General features: G+C 40.4%; 1 non-coding gene and 1 pseudogene across 1 annotated transcript; one reads left to right on the top strand and one right to left on the bottom strand.

Moving 5' to 3' along the window:
• Nucleotides 1-125: 125 nt before the first annotated feature.
• LOC105897300 lies at nt 126-11,841 on the top strand (annotated as a pseudogene).
• On the bottom strand, nt 1,036-1,111 carry LOC116220403. Its single transcript, XR_004163643.1, has one exon. It is a non-coding gene; the product is annotated as a small nucleolar RNA SNORD59 (small nucleolar RNA).
• Nucleotides 11,842-21,032: the final 9,191 nt, after the last annotated feature.

The raw sequence follows: 21,032 nt of genomic DNA on the forward strand, positions 1-21,032 counted from the left end.
CCCCGGTTATCGTAGTCTGTTTTGTGTCTTACAGTTGAATACCACTCTCAAAAGTTTCTGCACTCGTCTGTAGAGTGAATCAACCGCAATTCAGCGTCAGCGATTTTCATTTAGCAAATTTTGAATCACCTGACACAGTGGAACTAAGGTTGCTAGAAACATAGACATATATACGTACGTACGTAAATATATGTATATATGTCTATAGTTAGACAGGCCAGAGACTATAGCGGATTGTCTGTGCGCATGCGCAGATATCTGTTTTCGCAGCAGCTGGTGATTAGGTCAGTACCTACACGGCAAATCACCAGAGTCTGCACGGCAATAGTTTGCTTGTTTGTTTACAGTTTAGTAGTGGATGTTAGTCCTGTTTCCTATTCCTTTCCGACAAGTGTGTGGGTCACTGACGAACTGTAAGTCTGTTTTCTTGTTATATGAATGTACTCAAGAATTCCATACTGTAATGACGTTGTTTGGTTAGCAGCTAGTATGTTAGGGTTTGTTAATATGTGGAGATAGTTACAGTGGCGATTTTAGCCCAACATTTCTGGTGGGGCAATTTTGTATGGCGTCATGTCATCGTCACAAAAATAGAGCTAGCTGATTATTATATTATTGTATAAGCAATTTGCGTATATGCATAGGCATAGGCTGTGGGCTGCATTTTGAGTGCCGGCAGGGAGCAGAAATCCTATTTCAATTACATTTCACATGCTTCAGTTCTCAGCGCGACACAAAGATGTTGCTTATAATACAGCAACAAAGTAAATAACATAGATTGAAATACAATAAAAAGATTAGATAGACACATAGTTCAAATAACTTAAATGCTTTATCAAACTTGTGGCACACGCATACAACATGAAGCGAAAGGCACAACTGAAACAAATAACAAATCATGCTGCTAAATGAACAAAATGGCTTGCTGTGACAGATCCTCAATCTGATGGAGATGAGAGAAGAGCAGCAAAATGCTTAAGTGACACCCTTTTGGGAGTTGGGATCATTACCAAAATCACATTTAATCTCATGATTCCCTCTCAGCACAGATCCATTTGGCTTCATCAGACTCAGAAGAATGAAAGTCGTGCTGTTCAATCATTCCAAAGGGCAAGACATCTACTCATGCTTTGTTTCATTCTAACAATATTGTGAGTGAGGGCAGCTGAAATAATAATAATAATGTAACACAACATCCATATTTTAGGATGGCCGTTTCAACCGTGTCGTAACTGATTACTATGAATATGAATGAATGTTGGTGGTGGTCGGAGGGGCCGTAGGCGCTGATTGGCAGCCACGCTTCTGTCAGTCTGTCCCAGGGCAGCTGTGGCTACTGAGGTAGCTTACCACCACCGGTATTACTGTGTGTGTATGAATGACTGGACTGGACTCTGTAAAGCGACTTCGGGTATTTAGAGAAGCGCTATATAAGATTGAATTGATTGATTGATTGATTGGTCTTACCTTAGCCTCACCAAATACAATGTAGGTATCTGAAGCAGGACTTTTGTACACGTATGGTTTGGTGATGTCGATGTTCTTGGAATTGCGGATGGTTACCCTGGTAGAACATGAACATAGCCTACAATTCACATGACCTTCAGAATAAAAGTGGAATTCTGCAATATTGGGGACGAAGGCTGATGTGCAATACAAGTAATGTATGTGGATTGTGGGTGGAATAGGCGTCACTATAGGTTTCCGATGAACTAATGATAAGAAAATGAAATCAAAACAAAATTACCCATAACCACCACCCAATTTCTATTTCTGAAACAGTCCATTCTCTACCCTTTGAGCAAAAACTGAAAATAGTTTCAAAAAGCTTTTGTAATCAAGTGCATTTACAAACCGTTTAGGAATAGAGTATAGAAAGCATACACACCTGTGGACATAAACCTCTTCTTTGTGAAGACATCAAGTTGTAGAACCCTGCAATACAAAAAAATATGCATTGATGTCTAATTCATTATTAACTCCAAATTTTGTAAAAAAAAAAATAGTTTCATGCCATTAAGTGTGACTGTTTTAGTCTCTCACCTGCGGGGCAAAACTGTTGCAATATGCCTAAATTGCATGTATTTGTATGGTACAGGATGTAAATCTCAGCTGTCAGCTAAGGTGATCAACCGATTGACGCTGGATAAAGTGACGAAACGTTAACACAACGGCAAGGAGTGACAGGATTATCAATGAATAACATTACTTTCTGAAGGGCTAAGGTAGTTGTTGTCAACTTGCTACTGTTAGCTTAAGTTTTATGGCTCCATAAACAGCGAAAATAGCTATTTGCTTTGTGAGGCGTCTCAAATTCTCTTCCAAAATCCGGGTAACATTTGCCTTTTTTTCCTGAATGAACAAATATCTTGAACTGACATATTCTTCAAGGTGTCTACAAATTGTGCCTGACGTGATGCTATATATTACTTCAAAAATAAAGGCCTTCTACCCAATGAAATGCGCAAACACTATGGAGATACTAAAACAGCGCCTTGACAAGTAGTGGAGCACTGCGTGGACACTGATGTGTCCCATCCCAATGTGCATCTGGCCCTTAAATATAACGTTACAGACCTCTAACGGCCTAAATTTTAGATCTTTAACTTAGCTAATTGAGATACTGGTCGTTTATTGGTATATTCAATAGTAGTTTCGCACAATTCCAAACTGAAAGCTTGCTAGACAGCCTTTGCCTGTTCCAACTTGTTAAAAAGGTTAGCAAGCTACAGTACGTTAGCATATTATGCTATCTTACACATTTGCTTTTTAGGAGATCCGTTATTAACAACGACTACAGGTGCTCTAACAACATTACACATGTATGTTTTTATTGCTGCCGTCATGTGGTTCATGTCTCATTATTACATAGGAAGAGCACAGTCTGCTATCAAATAAATCCTCAGTTATGTCTTTAAAACAAGTGCCCTCAGACTTACATTTTGATTGTTTTTGGTTTTATTTGAGTTATTATGGAAGTCAAAACACTAGCGACCTTGATTTGCACTATAACTGTTGTGTTGGTGAAGGAAACAAAATGGTCCATAGAATTCACAATTATGCCACTTTAAATTGTATTTGAAAATGGGAAGGTCTGAACAAAATTGGCACATTATACCTCCCGAAAGGTCCTAAATGTTGTGTTGACAACTTGACATGTTTAATGTAATTATTGCACTTACATTCGTAAAGATTTTCCTTCGATTAAAAATAACTAGTTTTTGGATTGGATTTATGACCCCTTGTCCTTTTTTGCATGGTATAGGAGCGACCCCCATCAAGTTGTTGGAAGTAACTAAGTAACTTTTACTTAAAGTACGTTTTAAATTAATACTTTTTACTTTTACTTGAGTAGATTTTTAGATGGGTAACTTTACTTGTACTTAAGTAAAATGTCGTCAAAGTAAAGGTACTTTTACTTGAGTTCAACATTTCAGTACTTTTTACACCTCTGACTTTCTCCCTCTTCCCCCCCTCTGAAATGATGCTCCTCCTCTTTCTCTGTCTGGTCCTCTTTCCACCAACACGATTCCTTCTCTGTCTTCATGCCTACTACTGCTTTTGTGCCTGTAACTATAAAATACAATAGCTATCCTAACCATTGATAATATGATTCATGACAATGTGTGTGTAAATTCAAAAACATGAATTTGGCAATTTGAGATGTATTGTTGCTGAACAATTACAAGAAAAAAGTATGGACTAATGTGACAACGCTGTGGCAGGTGATTTGATCGATGTACCTGGTAAAATGACCTGTAGGTGCATGTCAAGAAAATTAAAGTAACACTATGCAACAATTTGACACTTTTTGAGGTATAGTTTTATAGGCAACTAGCTTTGGTACCATCCTCAAATTCATTTTGATAGCATATGGTCATGTGAAGGACAGATAAACACCTGTGTCTTCCCCACTAGCCATCCAAGATATGCCCCTAATTAGTTCTGTGTAACGGGCTGTAACCCCCTGCAAAAATGGAAGAAAAGCTTTCACACAATACAATGCAATACAATTTATTTATTTGATCAAGAGGGACAGTGTACATTCATGAACATTAAAATGTAAATGCACCCAATTATAGCCAAAAGGCTAGTTTCCATTGGTAGTCCACCTGCCAGAGTGAAAAAAGGCATTAACATATATATATCAAACATAACATTAACAATATATCAAAAATAAAATAAAATCCCAATACACAAGCTCCACTTAGTCCTTAACCTTGGGTATGAAATATCATTTGGTCTGGGTGGAAAGCTAAACAGATTTCCTGTGAAAACACCACTGTTATAATATAACAGACCTCTATGTTAGCTCTGACGTTAGTTGCGGTTGCGTGATTCTAGCAAAGAACTCGATGAAATGCCGGTCTGATGATGATGTCGGTTTATTCTATGTAACAGACCTCGAGCACACACAACACGCTACGATGGAGAGAGAGAAGGAGAGATTAGGAGGTCTGATCCATAGTGTAGCTTGTCTTCTGGTTGGCCTTGTCTCCACAGGCCGCGATGTCTCCTCAATTCTCCTTGCTCCGTTCTCTCACCACTCGTAGCGGTCGGTGTCTCTATGGCATCCTTTCTTCAACACAACACACTCAGTATACAAATTACATTTCAGTTATGGTCAATAGAATACACAACTTAGCATAATGGGTGTGTCTGTGGTCTGGTTGTGTGCATGCTGGGCTACCTATACAGTGCCCTCCACAATTATTGGCACCCCTAGTGAATATGAGCAAAACAGGCTATAAAAAAATATGTCTTTGCTGTTTATCCTCTTGGTCTTTCACTCCAAATATTCACAAAAATCTTACCTTTTCATTGAAGTAAAACTATTGAAAGAAAAAAAAAATGTTGACATTAAATAAATATTTTTCCCCAAAACATGTGTGCCACAATTATTGGCACCCCTTAATTTAATGTTTTGTGCAGCCTCCCTTTGCCAAGATAACAGCTCTGAGGTTGGTGAACACATGGCACGGGATCTGAGACCATTCCTACATGCAGTATCTCTCCAGATCCTTTAGATTCTGAGGTCAACGTTTGTAGACTCGGCTTCAGCTCATCCCACAGATTTTCTATGGGGTTTAGGTGATGACTATGGCAAAACCTTTATTCTGCGGTCGATGAACCATTTTTGTTTTGATTTTGAGGTGTGCTTCGGATCATTGACCTGCTGGAAGGTCCAACCACAGCCCATTTTAAGCTTACTTGAGGGGGCTGTTAGGTTTTCATTTAATATCTGCTGGTATTTGATGGAGTCCATGATACCATGTATCCTAACAAGATGTCCAGGGCCTTTGGAAGAAAAACAGCCCCACAACATCAAAGATCCGCCACCATTCTTCACATTGGGTATGGGGGTCTTTTCTGTATGGCTATCTTTCTGTCTACGCCAAACCCACCTTTGATGTTTGTTGCCAAAAAGCTTTATTTTGGTCTCATCTGACCATATAACTCGGCCCCATTGAAAGTCTGACTTACATTTGGCAAACTGTAGGCGCTTTAGTTTGTAGTTGATTGACATCAGAGGCTTTTTCTGGCAACCCTCCAAAACAACTTGTGGTGATGTAGGTGGCGTCTGATGGTAGTTTTGGAGACTTTCTGACCCCAAGACTCAACTCACCTCTACAATTCTCCAGCTGTGATCCTTGGAGATTCTTTTGCCAGTCGAACCATCCTCTTCCAGGCTGATTCTTAACATCTCCTGTCACTTTAAACTTCTTAATTATTTCCATGATAGTGGAAATGGGTATTTTCAACTCTTTAGAGATTTTCTTGTGTCCATTTCTTGATTTGTGCAGCTCCACAACTTTCCGTCGCACATTGTCACTGTGTTCTTGGGTCTTTCCCATAGTGATGAATGACTAATGGAATTTGGCCTGTGTCACCTCATATTTGTTCGCCAGTGGAACAGGAAGTCATGGTTGACCTCTTAAGAGTTCCTTATCAAAGGTGAACTTAAAAATGTAAAACATGACTGGAAATATACTTCAGTTAGATTTTAATTATAAGATTTTTCTAGGGGTGCCAATAATTGTGGCACACATGTTTTGGGGAAAAATATTTATTTAATGTCAACAGTTTGTTTTTCCTTCAATAATTTTACTTCAATGAAAAGGTAAGATTTTTGTGAATATTTTGAGTGAAAGACCAAGAGGATAAACAGCAAAGACATATTTTTTTAAAGATGGCCTGTTTTGCTCATATTCACTAGGGGTGCCAATAATTGTGGAGGGCACTGTATATGAAAAGGTGTGAATGTCAGCAGACAGGAAGGGTCTTGCTGACCATTTGTGTAATGAAGGTGGCGAGAATGTGACACATTCTTGTGGGGGAGGAACTCATTTGAGTTGAAAGTATATGAAAAACGCCCAAATCTAACAGGTAGAAGGGAAAGAACAATGGGCATACAAACAAGTGGTAAACTAAAATAATTCTACTGCTTACCAACTAATGATCACATTTTTGGTTATTTATCAACCATGTTTTCAGATTTCTTTTTAAGCAATTTTATGAGGTTGATTCTCTAATGTTCTGTGGGAGATGGTTCCATTCCCGGGCTGACCTAACTGAGAAAACCAAGTGTCCAAATACACTTTTTTTTAAAGGAATTTCACAGTCTCCTCTTGCTGCCCCTCGAGTAGCACTGGTTGCTGCTGTTCTAAACTTGACTAGGCTGCATAGTGGTCGGGGGGCCAGGTTAAACTGGATTTTGAACATTAAACAGCAGTTCTTAAATGTGATCACGCATGACATTGCCAGCTATACTGCCAAAAGACACCAGTTAGTGTGTTGGCAAGCTTATATCAGTGTCAGCTGGGCTGTTGGTGGTGTTTGCAAGGTTCTTGCATGTCTTTTAGGTAGTTAGCTTACTAGTTTTGGAACAGAACTCCGTATTGCTGCTTTAAAGGCACAGGTACAATTTTGGTCACATTCAGCTACTTGCTACTCACGGTCCTCTAGCTGTCTGTTCAGGGTGTGTCCTCAAAAGAACTCTGATGTTCGTATAGTCTTGGCCCTGCAAATGGGAAACAATCAGTGCCAGTATGACTTTATTGGCTGTTGAGCTCAAATATCATCAACCTCTTGCCAGAATCACAGACTACAACTTTTAATGCTTAAAGTAACAGTATGTAGCAATTGTACTTTAGGGTTAGGATTAGCAATTTTACCTTAACATAACAGCTTAAAAAATTTGGGGAGCTACAATGATGTTTAATATGGAAAATGGCCTCTGTGCCATTGCCATACGCGGGTCCGTAGGTATATTACTTCGCTATGTAAGTTTCTGTAAGTCGCCCGAGTACTACTCTCTGCCGGACTAGTAAGTAACTTATTTGCCGTCTTGCTTTGTCTTGTGTTGCGCTTGCTGGATGTTTGACTGTGTTAGGAAAGTTGTTGACTCACTAGTTTGTCAAAGTAAGCAAATTTCAACAGGTTTCACTAGGTTTAGCCGTAAGCATCTCGTTAGCGATTAGCAATTCCTCCGTTGTGCTGCTTTAACATTAGCAAAAATAAATATGTGTACTAATTTGTATTGCAAAAAGGTAAATCCATGGTAACCTTCTCTCTTTCTCTTTTTACTCGCAACCTCTTCCCCAGGTGTCTATCCCATTGTATGAACATAAAGATAAAGGGGCAGTACAAGAACAAGTCAGCAAGCATCTCTGAGAGAATTGTGAGTAAATAAACTATTTCTATGTCAGTCACAATAGATGTACAGGCAAAGTTTTGTTGGAGGCCTGCCAAAGAGAAAGCCTTTTTAATTCATGTAAATTGTATTTACTATAATGTTACATTCTTAAAGTAAGGTACATCATCTCCATCACCGTTCAGTTCACACATCCACCCCATCCACCTACTACACTCCTTTGTGTAGTCTCAGCAGGTTGAGCTATGGCCATAATCCTTAGTCATGCTAGTTTGCATTCGAAAAGCTCCTACAGCTGATTGGCTAGGTTTGAATCCAGGAAGCTAATAGGTCAGACAGAGTCAGATTAATGAACTCATATTTTTAAGGCTGGCACTGAGATGCTCTGGAAGTATACTGTATTTGTAATTCACCAGCAGTACTACTATACTGTTGTTCTTTTTTTGCAGATTTTCACTATATCGTTGCATTGAAGCATAGCTTGACCGAGTTTCTGTTTCCAAAACAGAACTAAAGTCAGAAATGTCTGGATTTACTGAACCATCACAACCGCTCATGTCAGTGAAGAAGGAGATAAAAGAAGAAGAATTTGATGATTTCCTACAAGAGTATTTGTCTGCAATTCAGACAGTGGAAGAAAAGCCTGGAATGGAATGTGAAATCAAGACTGAAATGTACATGTCAACAACCATGAAAGAAGAAGAGTATGCACCAATGGAAATTACAGATGAAGAAGAATTTGATTTAAGTGAATATAGTCACCATGTCTCTTCTCCTACAAGTAAGTTGCTTGTTCATCGTTCCGCTTATGTATAGTTACACTACTTGAATTTTAGAGAATGGCTAACTTGTGCTTCACAATGCGAGACCTATTCAGAGAACAGAGATACTGTGGGAATACCTTATTTATGGGATACTAGCTGCATTCTGTTACATTTAAAAAAGAGAGTCTGTCATAATTTTTTTCTCTAGCTCTGCAATTGATATATGTGTATATCTATTAACATTTACATAAATTCTCTAGGTAGACACTTTTCTTAAGTCACTCCCATGTGATGTACATTTCTAGCAAATAACCAATATATAAAAATAAATATAAAAAATATGTATCTTTTTTGTAGAAATTACATCCCAGATAGAGGGGAAGAGTGAAGATGTTGCTAAACTTTTTTTAAATAATCTTACAGGAGACATTCAAAGGATCCAATCTAACAAGAGGGGGAACACTGAGGAAAAAAGAATCCATACTGGGGCAAAGCCACATCAGTGTTCTCAGTGTGGAAAAGCCTTTAGCCGAATGTCTCATCTCAAGGACCACCAGAGGATCCATACTGGAGAAAAGCCACATCAGTGTTCTCAGTGTGGAAAGGCCTTTAGACAAATGTCTCATCTCAAAAGACACCAGAAGATACATACTGATGAAAAGCCACATCAGTGTTCTCAGTATGGAAAGGCCTTTATTCAAATACCTAATCTCATGAAACACCAGAAGATACATACTGATGAAAAGCCACATCAGTGTTCTCAGTGTGGAAAGGCCTTTAGACAAATGTCTCATCTCAAAAGACACCAGAAGATACATACTGATGAAAAGCCACATCAGTGTTCTCAGTATGGAAAGGCCTTTATTCAAATACCTAATCTCATGAAACACCAGAAGATACATACTGATGAAAAGCCACATCAGTGTTCTCAGTGTGGAAAGGCCTTTAGCCTTATGTGTAATCTCAAGACACACCAGAGGATCCATACCGGAGAAAAGCCACATCAGTGTTCTCAGTGTGGAAAGGCCTTTAGCCTTATGTGTAATCTCAAGACACACCAGAGGATCCACACCGGAGAAAAGCCACATCAGTGTTCTCAGTGTGGAAAGGCCTTTGCCCAAATGTGTGATCTCAAGAAACACCAGATGATCCATACCGGAGAAAAGCCACATCAGTGTTCTCAGTGTGGAAAGGCCTTTAGCCTTATGTGTAATCTCAAGACACACCAGAGGATCCATACCGGAGAAAAGCCACATCAGTGTTCTCAGTGTGGAAAGGCCTTTGTCCAAATGTGTGATCTCAAGACACACCAGATGATCCATACCGGAGAAAAGCCACATCAGTGTTCTCAGTGTGGAAAGGCCTTTAGCCAAATGTCTACTCTCAAGGCACACCAGAAGATCCATACTGGAGAAAAGCCACATCAGTGTTCTCAGTGTGGAAAGGCCTTTAGCCAAATGTCTACTCTCATGAAACACCAGAAGATACATACTGATGAAAAGCCACATCAGTGTTCTCAGTGTGGAAAGGCCTTTAGCCTTATGTGTAATCTCAAGACACACCAGAGGATCCATACCGGAGAAAAGCCACATCAGTGTTCTCAGTGTGGAAAGGCCTTTAGCCAAATGTCTACTCTCAAGGCACACCAGAAGATCCATACTGGAGAAAAGCCACATCAGTGTTCTCAGTGTGGAAAGGCCTTTAGCCAAATGTCTACTCTCATGAAACACCAGAAGATACATACTGATGAAAAGCCACATCAGTGTTCTCAGTGTGGAAAGGCCTTTAGCCTTATGTGTAATCTCAAGACACACCAGAGGATCCATACCAGAGAAAAGCCACATCAGTGTTCTCAGTGTGGAAAGGCCTTTAGCCAAATGTCTACTCTCAAGGCACACCAGAAGATCCATACCGTAGAAAAGCCACATCAGTGTTCTCAGTGTGGAAAGGCCTTTAGTCAAATATCTAATCTCATGAAACACCAGAAGATACATACTGATGAAAAGCCACATCAGTGTTTTCAGTGTGGAAAGGCCTTTAGCCAAATGTCTCATCTCAAGGCACACCAGAAGATCCATACCGGGGAAAAGCCACATCAGTGTTCTCAGTGTGGAAAGGCTTTTAGCCGAATGTCTCATCTCAAGGACCACCAGAGGATCCATACTGGGGAAAGGCCTTATCATTGTTCTTAGTGCGGAAAGGCCTTTCGTATTATGTCTGACCTCAAGAAACACCAGAGGATCTATACCAGGGAAAGGCCCTATCATTGTTCTCAGTGTGGAAAAACCTTTAGCCAAATGAGTAATCTTAAGACACACCAGAAGATCCATACTGGAGAAAAGTCACATCAGTGTTCTCAGTGTGGAAATATCTTTAGCCAAATGAGTAATCTTAAAAAACACCAGAAGATCCATACTGGAGAAAAGCCACATCAGTGTTCTCAGTGTGGAAAGGCCTTTAGACAAATGTATAATCTTAAAACACACCAGATGATCCAAACTGGGTCAAAGCCAAATCAGTGTTCTCAGTGTTGAAAGGCCTTTAGTCAAATGTCTAGTCTCAAGACACACCAGAAGATACATACTGAAGAAAAGCCACATCAGTGTTCTCAGTGTGGAACGGCCTTTAGACGAATGTCTACTCTCAAGAAACACCAGAGGATACATACCGGAGAAAAGTCACATCAGTGTTCTCAGTGTGGAAAGGCCTTTAGCCAAATGTTTGAGCTCCAGTCACACCAGAAGATACATACTGCAGAAAAGCCACATCAGTGTTCTCAGTGTGGAAAGACATTTAGCCAAATGCGTAATCTGAAGAAACACCAGAAGATCCATACTGGAGAAAAGCCACATCAGTGTTCTCAGTGTAAAGGCCTTTAGCCGAATGTCTCATCTCAAGGGACACCAGAGGATCCATTCAAATGATGTGCTGCCCTGCTAATAAATGATTGTGTATCACTTACGGAAATATTTTTGATTAGATGAGTTTAAAAAAAACATGATGAAGTATTATTTCTTCATTTTTTAAACATGTTTTGGGTTAGAGATTGAAACATGAATTGAATAAAAAAAAGTGAGTGTTTTTTTCAAGTATGTGTATGTGGGGTAGACACAGACAAACATGGCTACCTCGAGAAAACAGACTCTGCACTCACTGTAGTAATGGGGAGGTGGAGTATGAGTTACTTTTTCTGACAGAATGTAATAAATACAACTACATCAGGGGACACTACTTCTCAAGATCAGAAGACATTTGCTCTGGGTTTACAAAAATAAAAAGAGAAGAAAAATGATCATTTCTCCTGGGTGAAACGACCCATTCATCTTACCTCCTAGTATCTGCACTCCTTCCACATACAGTGCCTTGCATAAGTATTCACCCCCTTGGATGTTTTACCCTTTTATTGCTTTTATAAATCAATCATGGTCAATATAGGTTGGCTTTTTTAACAAAAGAAAATACAAACAAATATTTAATTGACATTACTGTGTAGAAATCTGTTTTCACTTTGACATGAAAGAGGGCTTTTTTGTGATTTTTTTTTTTACGTCAAAAAAGCCAACAGGCAACTGCCAACTGTTATAATGGGGCACTAAGACAGAGATGGCCAGGACTCCCCATAGCTAGGTTAACTGGCATGAGACCTTGCATGTTCTACACGTCTTGCGGAGATTCGCACTCCGTACCAACCTGTTCAATAGAGTATGGTGGGAATACACAACTTAATTGTTATGGAAAACTGAGTGGAAATAAAAATGTCTTATCTCTCCTGTGTTGTTTTACCTGATACATTTTAGTCTGCAAAATAGGCAGTATCTCTTAAAAGTGAGCAGGTGAAGAGATGTATTGCCATGTTTTCAATGTAGGCTGCATAACGACGATGAATGGTTTACAAATACATGAGAAAACAAATGGTAAAGATGACATTTTAAACAGTGTGGTATTTATATGCCATACCACAAGAACGATGTATTTTGTTCCCATCTAATAAACAGTGAATCTGTGACTTAAAAAAACTGTTCTTCTAAAGTTATGCATTAGCATGAAATTAAAAGTTGTTCCTTATGAGAGCTAGACATTGATGACATCATGCTAAAAGCTGAGAGTTTGAGAAAAGAAACCAACTTGTGACAAAAATAGAATAGAACATATCGAAATCAATGACAAAATGATACAGCTCCAAAATTCAGTGAAAAGCACATTTGATGAGACCTGATAACAAGAGATGATTGAATATATAAAAAAAAAACTTGACAAATTACATTAAATTACCTTAATCATGATCTGCTAAGGCTGGGAATCTGGGTGGGCAAATATCTATTTCATATTTATAAAACAGTAACGCTCATTACTTGTGATGGTTCAGTAGCTCATCCAGACACTGACCGAGTTGGGCAACTGCTCTAATGAGAGCTGAATGGTGAGTGTCCTCAGGGAGAGCTTGGCCGCTCTCCTGGAGCGTATCCTTTAGAAGGAGGAGGAGCAGAAGAAGCTCAGAGAGAAACAGGAGGCTGGGCTGGAGAGGCTCTGGATCATGGTGTCGGAGCTGAGGAAGGACCATGAGCTCCAAATGAAGTCACTGAGGGCAGAGCTGCAAAGGCAGCCTAAACCATTCGATGAGGTGAAAAACAGCTTTCTCTGGTCTACATCAGAGGTCCAATGTGTCTTAAAGCCTCAAAGTTCACAGTTCTAATACTCATGGCAGATTTGACATATTGCTCCTCATTCAGTGATATTTGCACAATCATTGTGTAGCCAGTACATCAGTATGTCTGTTCCCTGAATGTCAATCCCATGACTTTATGTTGGATGTTGTTAGCACCTTGCCCTAGCAATTGAGCCGCAGGAACTCAAGTTACAAAATGTATCACTATTTTAATTGGGCTGTTTTTGATGCAGCCAGTACATTCATCATCATTTTTTATAGACTGGACAAAGTGATCCAAGGACATGTCCAAAACAAAAGAAGTAATGTTTGCTCATGTTCTCAGATACCAAGGCCTGCTGGAATGGAGGATGACGATGAGACGGAGATCGAGACTGACTGCACAAGTGATGAGGAAGGCAGCAGGGACACAAGCATCACACACACACACACACACACACACACACACACACACACACACACACACACACACACACACAGAGTAAACAAGGCAGTGAAAGTAACTCTGTGCCAGGTAATGAGAAACAACAGAAAAAGGAATAGCAGGAAATATTGACACACACATTAATGAAATATTATATTGTCACTTTTTGGCATTGTGTAGGCCTGCATGTGTTATCAGGTAGCATGCCGTTGATACGTTTGAAATGAAGTAAAACCATGTTTACCCGGTGTTCTCAGAAGCAGAAGTATGCTCAATTAGCAGACAAGACTGAGAATCAATACACCTCTCAGAGATACCGCACAACAACAACAACTAAACTGAGAACTGATAACAAAAGCAGTGAGAAGGCAGTGGAAAACCAAGCAGAGAAAGTCACTAAATACCAGGTAATAAGAAACAATAGGAAGCCACAGGATTGGTCCGCCATTCCGTTGGATGACAAAGATCAAACAAAATAAATGACTATTAGGACAGAAATTCTGAAGAGGGCAGAGATGGAAAGAATGGCAAGAGACGATGGAGATGAGAAAAAAGGCAAATAAAGAGGAGGAAAGATGAGGAGAAGAAGGAGAAACAGTTCCTTGAGGAGACATTCAAAAAAGAGGAGGTTAGACAAATTCAAAGAGGAGATGAGACTGGAGGCGAAGAGATGGGGGGACGGCCTAATTACATTTACAAAGGAGCGACAGGAGTCTCAGATACACAAAAGAATAATTGTCACTGTTAAAAAGCCATGGTTTTTTGGAAGCTCTTCGGAAGAGTTGGGAGAGAAAAAAGGATTGATGTGAGGAGGAAGTCAAAGACGCTGTCATGGTTGAAAGAGAGCCAGAGGAACCATGAGGAAGCCAAAGAGGTGCAAAAGGAGGTGCAAACAGAGGATCTGTAGCAGCACAGGCTGGTGATTATGTGGTAGAGTGAGCAGAGAATGGCGGTAATATCCAACGTCTTCCACAGGGGGCATCGGTGACACAATATCTTAAACGTAAAAGGATTTTGCCACAACCTGTTCAACAGAATCTATGTTTTTCCCCCCATTATGTCATCTCCAGTTGTATGACTAAAAGGTGTGATATGAAGTGCAAAAAAACCTGGTCTTTTATTTTTTACAAAAAGGTCTGAATTAAAGTCAACGCTTAGAAGATATGATCCTAAAAACAGAGAGCAACTCAGGGGGGACTGGGCAGAAAAATCCCGGAATTCAGAAAGATAAACCAGGCAGGAAAAAACAGCAAAGTCAGCTAACAGCAAAACAACTAAACAGTAGGCCAATAATATCCAAAGACTTAGGAAAATCAACAGGGTAATGTCCAGCGTGCTGGAAGGACTGAAGCTCGAGACCTGAAGCTCGAGAACAACACAGTGCTTAATTTCAGAAAGGGCCAGATGAACACAGGTAAAGAGTCCTTTGGCGCCCTCTAGAGGCCAAACAATGCCCCAACTCATGACATGACCTTGCCACTGTTTCCTCAGGCTTACTTTTAGGAGGTTATAGTATAACGTTTTTATTATTCCATATAAAAAAAGATGTATGCCAATCATCTGTTGTCATGAACGTTTTAAAAATGTAGTGTTAAAAATATATATATTTTCTGGATTCATCATCTTCACATATGCGGAGACCAAGTTCCATCTGTTTTGTGGGAAAACAGCAAGGATATTGAGGTGTCAGTAGCACAAATGCCATGGTGTGAGATCCTGTGAGCATACATAAAATCTTGTTCTTCACTGTGCTCTAAGTCACAAAAAGTGTCCATAGAAAATGATGCAAACATCTTACATGTCACAGTAATTAAGGATTCTTAATAGCTCTCCAGCCTGCAACCTGGATTCAGCTCTGTGTACTGGCTGTCCTCAGTGTATCATTAATACCTACTTACTCAATAATGGTTAGTAAGGATCTGACTGAAAGGGTGATATGGCTGTCTTGTACAGTAGGTGGGGCTATGTGATCACGAGTTTATCATAGAATAAGTGAAGGACAAGCTGGTCACAGTTATTATTATCTAAGCTGCTACTTTTGTTGTCTTCCAGTGTTAAATACAGCTTCAGGGGATGTTCTGTCACCTCACACAACACAGGTCTTCAGAGCCTTAGTATGGGAGTAATATACTGTATATATATATATATATATGTGTTCAGTTTTCTCCAGTCAGACACTGCTGGTAGAATCCTCTGGTGTTACTGGGCTTTTGCTAGCGCAAGTGAGCCTGTTTGCTAGCTGGGGCACTGAATTGTGATTTTACTGGGGGATTTCAAATGAAAGAGTGGGTTGGAATTGAGAAGTAACGTTTACTTCTTCTATTTACACCACATGTTCAGCTCAGACTGTCTCAGACTAACCGTTTCCCTCATTCTTAGGTCGGGCCTTGTGGTTTAGTCATTTATCACAGACAAGGCAATGACAATCTGGCCATGTGTTGACATCCTTTAATAGTCTGTAGTTTTCAATCTTTAAAAAAAAAAATTGAGCTGTAAACATATTTTAGACATTTTATTACCCATGTGTACCATCATAGACATTGCTTCCCAAAGTGTTTGCACTCATCTTGAGTAACAATTAATATTCAACAGCTGGTAGGAAGTTGATGGAGGTGCAATCTGTTTGAGTTTTGACTGTTATGAACAAATATCACGATGACTCTCCTTTAAACAAGTCAGGGTATAAATGAATTGTGCTAGAACTTCACTATTTGATTATGCCCAGTCTCTGAAACTCTCAGAAACCTAGAGCAATCAAGAGGACTTGCAGTGGTCCTTGCACTAAAATGCGTCTTCAGGTACTGTTGAACCCAGTCTTCTATTTTCCCTTGGTTGTGTCTGACTGCTTGGAAATAGCACAGTGCCACCCATTGGACAAGGAAATGATTGCATGAAGAAGGGGAGGTGGGTAAACCTAGCAGTTACTTTGATCATCTAGAGTAGAGGTAGAGTAGAGAAGTAGAGTAGAAGATTAGTGAAGGAGTGAATAAAGACTCAGGTCTGTGTGCAGTATTAGCCTCCATTACAACACATCCTGCATGACACATTGAGCTGACAAATGCTCAAAGTGGAGATGCTGGGTTTCAGCGGTGCTGCCTGAGGATGCTGGAAAAGAGAACCAGTGGTTGTGGCTGATGATGCGCTCGCAGACCACTTGTGGTTATAAATTAAACTGAACAAAAACTGAGATATGTGAAGTCTTGTCGAGGTCTAACTTGAGCGATATCTGTTGTTGTCTCTGGCAGTGGCGTGTATTCTAACCCATCATGAGTATGGAGTGGGAGGCTCTGGGACGTGTAAGAAAAAAGGAAGTTTCTTTTGTGGTTGATGCAGCAATATGTCTTTATTCCAGTAAAGTGCAGTAACGAAGCACGTGGAACGAACACCGGATTCAGCGGTGCACATCTGAACAACAAGCATCTCCAACTCTAGCCATATATACGGTTTAAGACACCTCCTAGGCTTTTATTGTAAATTAACTAGGCTTCTAATGCAAACAGCTCTAGCAACCTTTTGTTGTTTTGTATGATGATCAGGTTTCTCCGACCCTCTGCTTGAGATGGTTCTCGATGGCCCTCTTTCCCATACTATGATCAGTTGCACTCACTCACACCTCAGTTTGCTTCCTGACCCCAGTGTGAGGACCTTTCCTTTGTTACCATGATAAGATTACCATTTTGGAGATTATGCTGACCAACTATTGGTGGTCACAGCAGCTGCTTGATCACAAATCTCATGTTCACTCACAGGATATACTGTAATTTCTTACAGACGCCAGACACCACTGTTGAGCCTTCTGGAGGCGCTGTGGTTCAAATTCAACCAAAAAATTATAAAGGAAGGTGCCTGCTTGAAAACCCCAGTGAAATGCTCACAAAGGCAGCTTTGTTAATGATGCTGCTCAGAAGAGAAGATTGGCCACTGGGGTCCCCAATAGCACAAGGAATTTAACATCTTTTAAAATTACATTAACTTATATCTGGCAGCGCTGACAAACTGTACTAAAGAGGGGATGCAGGTAACTCCAATACTACAAGATCACAGTTACGTATATGGTGTATGTGGTATCACTTCCATATTGACCTTCATTTCAACACCTTGCATGACATCTGGATAAATAACACAACGCCTTGTGGATGTGACTGAAGGCTAGATTGTCATCAGCACATACTCCTCAGTATTTGGGCCTCAAGGTTTTCTTTTTTCTTTCCCGGTATTACAACCCTGAAAGCCATATAATTCTTTTGAATCATGGTTCAATGTTTCCATGTGTAATCATGGTGTTTCCCGAAAACAAAGACTAACTTCTAATACCAATAACAATCGTTTTAAAAGAATGTGTGAGCTCATTTAACTGCTAATACTCATGTCAAATGCTTTGTTTGCAGCTTTTCTAAGTGAACCATTACTGTTAGTTGTCGTCCCCAGGCAGGAGGTCAAGTCAAGCCCCTGAAGAAATAATATACAGTCCATGATTGCTCAACCTGACAAGTCTGAACCAGCCTACATGGCCAAGCAGACCAAACACCGCCTGACTCACTCCTCAGAGAAGTCCCAACTGGGGAATTTCCCCTTCCCTGTTTCCCCTTTCCTAAGAAAAAGGATACTGGCGTTCCATGTGTTTACAGTTAAACGTTGAGTTTGAAGCATGTTCGAGGAATCTTAGCTTACTCTGAGTTCTGTCAAAAACGGCAGTTGGCATTTGATTTTCCTATATACACCATCCATAGTTATCTCCATTTCCTTGCATTTCTTACCAATTGTGTCCCTGTTGCCCTTCAAATTCCTTTGAAGGATGCAGTGTTATTTATACCCTACCCTGTAGAGGCACTGAATCTTATTTGGACCATTTCACCCAAACCACTTTTATTTTACTGCTAGGCATCTGTCTTCACCCTTAACTGTGTGATTGCTTTCAAACCAGTGTGTTTAACAGGACTGTTTATGTCTTGCACATTGTTTTTAGCGTGTGGTTAGTCAGACCACAACCTGTCCTGCCTCTGCAGTTTGTTTATCTCTCTCTCAGGACCAGTGGATATTGCTTTTGTTGAATGAGCAGAAATGCATCAGCATGGCTCATCAAGTATAACAGGGAGGAAATGTCTTTTGATGTGTTGTTGAGCTGCGTTGACCACAGGGGCCAGGTATTCTCAGCAGCTGCTGCTGATGCCATCGTTTTGGTTCTTCTGGGAATGTAGTGCAGTATTGCTGTTGTATTCGGTTCTTACACCATAGACTGGCTGCAATGACTGATTCCTCCCTTTTTCTGCTTCCTCCAACGCTAATAAGCCGTTCTTTTACTGCTGTACTCGTAATGAGATTTTTAGCCTTTGGACAGATGTCACTTGCCGCATCTGTTTAGAAATGTAGAAATGTCCTCCGGAGAACTGCATCTAGAGTTTTTTTTCCGAAACCATGATTTAAAGCGGTGGCCTTGTGCCCCCTGCTCTTCCAGCTCTTGCTGTGCTTAGTGCTACCTGAGGCCCTTCAAACAGCGCCCACCTGTCCGGGGTGACTCACAGGGCTGAGCCCAATCAGAGTGCTGTAGCGGAACTGCAGGCAGACATTACAGTCACCACCAGTGCAATCAACATGAGGGCCACTGACTCATGGGTCTCAAGGCAGACAGAAATATGGGGGTTATTTTTGAGACTGTCATACTCTTATTTGTTAACATTCAGACTAATAATCCAATGCGTCATGTGCTGCCTCGGGATGAAAAACTGGGTTTAGAAAACTGTGGAAATTTCAGCTATACTGGCGAAATGAATCCCAATGGGCTCTACCAGGAGGACTAGATTGTATTCTATTCTTCTTAATTCTAGCAATAGAAATGCTAATCTAATCAGATCTGATCTGATCCGAAGAAAGACAAAAAGAAAGATTTGATAGATGGACACAAATGTGATACTTAAGACTAGAGGTGTGTGTGTGTGTGTGTCTGTGTGTCTGTGTGTCTGTGTCTGTGTGTGTGTGTGTGTGTGTGTGTGTGTGTGTGTGTGTGTGTGTGTGTGTGTGAGTGTGACAAACAAGGTAAAAAATGCTGTTCAGCAACTCGGTAACAAGTTTAAAAAAAAAAAAAACAAGACGGGGAAATCCAAACCACATCCTGATAGAATCCTTTGTAGAGTAGTCTAATGGCCCGCTGCACTCACTGACCAGGCTTGGAGTTGTACATTCAGCACTCGGCTACTCATGCTAACCTCCATACCACAGTGCGTTGATAAGGCTGTTGGGGAGAGCGATGAGTTGTGACCACATATCCAGGAAGTCAAAAGTTAAGATGACGACACTGTGTACATTGTCCTGTTTTTGGAGAAGCCGTGTATAAATAACTGACACCTCCACTGACGCCCCCACTACGAAACCACAAATATCCCCCTTGCAGCTCTTATCTGCAGGTAGAAACAAACAACACGACACCCAAGCTCTTTATTTAGCTGTGGCTGCATGTCACTGAACTTTAGAGCATCAGATTCATCCATGTGTGTTAAACATTAGCCCGTTGCAGAGGTGGACACAAAGGACACAAATCCATTAGTCAAAGTAAAATTATTAATAGAAGGGAAAGTTGTTCAGTCAAATTTGTACTTGCGTTAAAGTATTGGAGTACTTTTTAATGTCAATGTATTGTTGTATTGTGTGTGTGTGTGTGTGTGTGTGTGTGTGTGTGTGTGTGTGTGTGTGTGTGTGTGTGTGTGTGTGTGTGTGTGTGTGTGTGTGTGTGTGTGTGGAGTATTAGCTAGCTAGCCTGCTAATTATTAGTATACGTCAGCAGTGGATTCACACAGGACATGACAACTTGGCAGGCAATCCATACAAATCCATAAAAAGTAATTTAACGAGTACAGCAATAGCAACTACCACAAGTACAGACAGTTTGGACAGTGAAGTTTTGTAGGCAGTGATGAGGTTCGTGCACTGTGAACAGCAAACATTTAAAACAATATGACGCCATTTCCACTGGCCTGTGCTGCGTTTCATTTCAATTCAGCTGGTCGCACACCTGCCAGTTTCTGTAACCTGTCGCATAGCGTGGCTGTTGCATAAGCACAATGAACACGCTGGAGACACAAGGCACAGGTCGAACTGTACAGGCATCTCTATGACCCTAGATACAGTCTTGCCTTAATGGAGGCCTCAGGTTCAGAACTTTGCATGTACGCTGTGCCAAAACTGAAAATTGCTTTGAAAAAAAAAAACCCACACTGTTCCATGATGCAGTTCAGACTGGCTTTTATTACCATAACAAGTTACATTAACCTAGAGTTAGGTAACAGGCTAGTTTTGCTGGTGACTAGCAATAAAACACTAACCAGAAACTTTAAGGGCTCGTCCAGTTTAATCCACACATGAATACAGGTCAACCAGTTTAACTGCCATGTCATATAGCCTAGGCTCCTTCACTATGCTCTGTTAGGCCCATTCCCTCTTCGTATTGCTGCTTCCAGCAGTTAATCCACAAATGAATACTGGTGACACAGTTGATGTTAACTGTCATGTATATTCCACTGTGCTCTAATT

The sequence above is a fragment of the Clupea harengus genome, chromosome 4 (assembly GCF_900700415.2).
Source record: "Clupea harengus chromosome 4, Ch_v2.0.2, whole genome shotgun sequence".
NCBI lineage: Eukaryota > Metazoa > Chordata > Actinopteri > Clupeiformes > Clupeidae > Clupea > Clupea harengus.